The following is a 5,317-nucleotide window of genomic DNA, read 5'->3' as shown; positions in this document are numbered from 1 at the left end:
TTTCTTAGATGATGAAGTGTGAAAATGAAGATAAAAAAATATTACTGTTTCTTTGTCATACTGCCTACTTTGCTTTGGAAGTAAGTACAGCCTGCCTCAGTGCCCTTTGACCTTGCAAAATATTTGTATCTCTTTAGCAAAAATCTTTAATGTATCTTGCCAAGCTTTTTTCTCTAATGTACACAATGGAGTTCTATGATGGGTTGAGCTTTCTCTCTAAAAGTGCAGCTGCATCGTCAAGAAAACTCAACAGTTAATTCTTCAAGTCCTCTTTTTCGCAGGGGTATTGCATCACTGTTAATTACTGTTGGGGTACTGTGACTCATTTGTATCAGTCAACTTTATCTTTTGCTGCCAAAAGACAGCATCTCTCTGGAGAAACTCATAACAAGTGTGGCAAACATCAAATATTTGGAGCGAATGGTGTATATAAAACTGCACAGGATTAAAAATGAAAGCAACTCCTCCTGCTTTCTTGAGAGAAAAGTTCAGTTGCAATAACAGTGCTCTGATTTACCCAGCAGACTTTTGCAGCTACAAAACAATCTGTTTCTCAGTCTGCACCCAAAATAGAGAGCTGCCACAAGTGTTTATACTAAAAGCCAAAAAAAGAAAAATCAGCCTCCAGTTGTGCCTGCATTAGTCTAACATAAATAAAACTATCTTTTGTGAAACACAACCAAACTCCACTGCAGCACAGGCTGGGCTTCCAGTGACCTGTAAATAACTACAGCCATGGCTTTGCTGCTTAGTGAATTTCATGCCAAATAATAATGGCAAGTGGCTACAAAAAATCAACCGTGTGTTGATGAGTGACAGAACGTGTCCTTTTGCTGTTGCTGTTGTCACTTTTCCAATGGAAGTACTTCTTGCTACTCTGTTCTTTGATGCTCGTTACATCCCCCAACCCGCCAAGCACAAGCACGACTATGGTAAATGTTGACAAGCTTTTTAAAAATTGTTAGTGGTTTTACAGTCTTTGTAATGAGAGACATTTTAGGTCTCCCCCTTTCATTTTCCTGTTTCCAGGATTCTATCAGCAAGGTAAGCCACCTTTCTGGAAGTTCTTTACTACATGAATTTCTCAGAAGCAGCCCCCAGACACTGGTTCTTGCAGCATGTGATTCCTCATCTTGTGGCAAGCAGGAACTGCTCAAGCAGGCTGAGTTTCTGTGAGCTTGACCTCCCTGTGAAAGATGAGGGGGCTGCACTCTATTATATCTTACAAGTATCCTTAGCTCTCTGGAAAATTTTCAATCCCATGATTAATTGAGCAAATCTTTTATGCCTCTGCTGTCTGTTCTTAAACTGAAAATAGTGACCAATGTTGTTTTGGCTGATGGTTAATGTCTTATTGTGATTGGCATACTGTTGCTGTCGTGTGGCTTCTACATAAAGTAGAATGTTAATTATATAGGTAACGTCTACTTTTTCTTGTCAGTTAATGATGTACAAGATGTATTGGGTAGGAGAGGGAACATGATCTCTCCTCTCTCTGATGGTGTCAGCTGAGATTCGAGGGTTCACTTGCACAAATTTTTTCAAGGTAGGTGAATCCAGCAAAGTGTTCCTTCTACTTTAGGAAAATATGAGAGCTAACATGCTTAAATTGTGACCACATGATCATACTTTTGGTGCATGTCATATTCTTCAAAGGTACGGACTGTACTGACTGAACAAGAGGTACGAAGATGTTATCTTGCTGCAATTAGGCAGCCAACATGAAGGCAGTCCATCCTTCAGACAGGTGTGGATTTAGGAGAAGGAGGACCTGCAAAGAGGTAGCTCTTTCCTTCTCCTTCCATGGTGGGTCAGGTGAGTTGTTCACTTTAGAAGCCACTCCAACCAGGCCTATCTGTTTCAGGATGTCAGTAGGATTAATTTCACTTCTCCACCAAGCAACTTTACAGCAACTGGGAACAGTTCCTGAGGATGCAGGTATGTGCCTTAAACAAGTGTTTCTTCCTCCCCTTTCCCTGGACAGACACTGAGAAAGCCCTTCATGTGCAGTCTTCACATCACCAGCCTGACCTGAAAGCCAATCCAATATGGTAAGCATGTGCTCCAAGCACCTTGTCCCAGGGGTTCTGAGAAGGAGCCTGCAGCCCCACAACTCAGAGCAGCCTGGACCTTGTGTGAAGTGGGTACACAAAGGGAACCAGCAGGCACAGGTATGGTGCCAGGGGACATGAAAAAGTTCTACTGCTCAGTCTTCCTCCAGCCCTGTTTGTACCTCCCCCTTGGGGCAAGTGGGGGCAAGGAGAATCACTCATATTTTCAGTTGGGAAACTCCTTCTTGCTTGGGGAAAATCCTCCTCCCTCCTCTCTCCCTTCCAATTAACAAAATAGTAATTAAAGACAGTATGTGCAGTTCAGAATGGCAGTAATGGACAAGAAAGCCCAGCTGCAATATTTGGGAAGATCCAATAAAAGATTCATTAGGATTCTTTCTGTTATTAGAAGTCCTGATGACATGAAGGAGCCTAATGAAACAGAAGACATGGCCACAAGAGTGATGAGTTTAAAAAACCCCAAACCTCAGTCCCAGCCCCACTGACACCATTCTAAAAATTAGACAATTAAGAGTAAAACCAGGAATGTAGCCAGAACTATTCCACCTCAAATAATAAACACAAGGATAAGTTGCCAAGTGAGGTCAAAGAAGCAAATGGTAAAGTGAGTTTAAGAGACAGTTAGACACTTTTATGGGGAGAGAAGGGATTGAAAGATACAGTGACAAAACTGGGGGTAGAGTTGAGATAAACCCAGAGGACAGGCACGGTGGGCCAATAGCCTCAGAGAGTGCTCCAAGCCCCAGTTGCTCAGGGGAGACTGACCAGGGCTGTCTGCAGAGTCCTGTGAGGGCTGCAGGGAAACTGCCGGAACAGCTTGAAAAGATGAGCCTGGCAGACAAAAATGGGTGTGCTTTTAGTGCACTGGTCCTAAGTGCTGCCCTTGGCTTCACTAGTGAGATGCTCTGACAGACCTACTAAAAAACGGGTTTTTGAAGAACTTACCCCCAAGCAGCTGGTATTCTTTCAGGTTACCAATGCAAAGCACAGAAAGAGACACCAAAATTAAAAACAGGAAGAAAAAAAACCCCTTTTGTTCCTTCCATTTTTCATGAAAGACTACTTGTAATATAGGAAAGAGCGAGGTTGGCTAGGGCATTATTCAGATGAGGCAAAGACAAAATATACAGAGGTTATGTTCCTCTCTGCTTGCACAAAGCTTTGCATACTTTCACGTCAGCACAGCCTGTGTTGATTCCCATAAAAAAAGCTGGCAGAACTTCCATGGCTTCAAATAGCAACATGATGAAGCCTAGTTTGAAGTGTTTGGTTCGGCCGTCTCTGTGCTGACGAGCAGATGTGGCTCCACCAGCACAGAACAGCTCTTACCATGATGGTGGTGAGGGAGCCAAGACCCGCCATGGCCTCTGGACGTAAGCCAGGGCATCAAACAAAGTGCAGTTTTCTGTATAGATTGCAACCCAAACACAAATGCCAGCTTCTGCTGCTAAACAAGTTAGTTTTGACACCTCAGAGGGCTCTGAGCCGGGTTGGGCTGAAAGAAGGTGTCCTAGAAGCCACGTGTAACGTGGGCAGATCTTGTGTTCGTGCTGTAGGAACATTGGGATGACTCTGCCCAGAAGAGATTGCAAGCCACAGATGAGGCTGTAAAAGGCAAGTGCTTAAAGGCACTGAAAATCTTGAATGAGAAAGTACAGTCCCAGGCAGGGCTTTCCTATTGCTGGTGACTAAATGCCTATCCCATAGGTATAATTTAACAGCATCACTGTTTTGCGGGGTTTTTAAAATGTGAAACAGGCTAGTTATGTTCTGATGAACTCTGACAGAACTAAGATCTTAATCTGCAGAAGTAAGCTGAGCAGTCATGGAAAGACCTAACTGATCATTCTGGCCTGAATGACTAGATAAATCTAACGTAAAACTAGTTCCACAGCATCAAAAAAGCTCTTTTAGTGCAAGAGGATTATAAAAACGTACAGGGCACTGAGACACTTTGCCATGGAGGTGCAGAGAGAAATACAACTGTGTTTATTCTTAGGCTGTTTCTTTTTATGACTCATTCTCATCTGAGTCATGCTCCAGAACTCCCATTCATTTGAATGAAATGATGAAAAACAACTACAAAAAAAAAAGTGTCCTCATTGCCCGGAAAAAATCCTGCTCCAGAGTTTCTTGGGAAACACGTTTTTAACCATTTTGCTGTGGCTTTAGGTTAAGCTATCGGTCTAACTGCTTAGTGAAGGTACATTGTAAAGGCAAATAAAGAGGTTTTTATCTACTCTATGGCAAGTGCTCTAGCCCAACAAAGGGCAGAATTTAGAGCAGGAAGCCTATTTCACTCTGGGCCGCTAGACGGCTCAGGCTGGAGGGTTTGCTTGCTGGGAATGCAGTACAGCTCAGCCGTCCCCTGCGGCTGGGCAGATTTCCTAGCTTGCAATAGAAAGTTTCAGGACTTAGAAAGCAGCAGACAGAGCTGAAGAGTGTCAAGTAATACAACTCAAAATGTAGTTCAGTAACCTGAGTACGGTATTGTGTTGTTACTATAATTACAGCATTTACCCAAATGGAGCTGGGTAGCTATTGAGAATTAGTGTTTTAAAAATCTGGTTGCCTGGGGCATTCTGCAGAGGCCGAGCTCCTACTGTCCTGGAGGCTGCCTGGAGCAGTGCTACATGCTCTGAGGAGAGTGCTGTAAATCAGTCGCTGCTTGTTACCTCAGAAGTGTGGAGATGTGTGTGGCTGTTATTAGAAGGGAGAATTAATAGAGAATCAAAGAAAGGAAAGGCCACATAGCAGTGGGATTTGAATTGCCTGCTGTGGGTATCGTCCTGGTGAATGTCCACCGGACCATCTGAACTACAATCTCAAATTAGCTTTTGGGCCCTTGTGGAATGAATGAAACCCTCTAGTGACTGAGCTGCTTCCTCACCCTGCTCCAAGCAGCAGGACCTCAGCGTGGCTTCCTACAGGCTTCCCCTTTGTGAAGCCAGCCTGGGGAGGGTGAACTGCAGTTTGCAATACTGAAGGTCATCACCCAGGACAAACAACCTAACAACAGTCTAATATTTCTAAGCTGTATAAATTCCTAGTGTCTGCTGCAGGCAGAATCCAAACACTTGTGTCAATTCTGTACCATGCCCCAGACTGCCAAAAAACATTAATATAAGCATATTTATCTGGGCTGCTGTGTGTTACAAGAATTCATTAGGACAATATGTGATATGGTGCTGAAACAGAAGGCTGGGTTTCTCTGGCCAGAGATGAGGAAGTCTAGTCCCTGCTGA

This window comes from Chaetura pelagica, unplaced genomic scaffold (assembly GCF_000747805.2).
Source record: "Chaetura pelagica isolate M959 unplaced genomic scaffold, ChaPel_1.0 scaffold119, whole genome shotgun sequence".
In the NCBI taxonomy this organism is placed as follows: domain Eukaryota; kingdom Metazoa; phylum Chordata; class Aves; order Apodiformes; family Apodidae; genus Chaetura; species Chaetura pelagica.
This window is presented reverse-complemented; position numbering follows the sequence as displayed.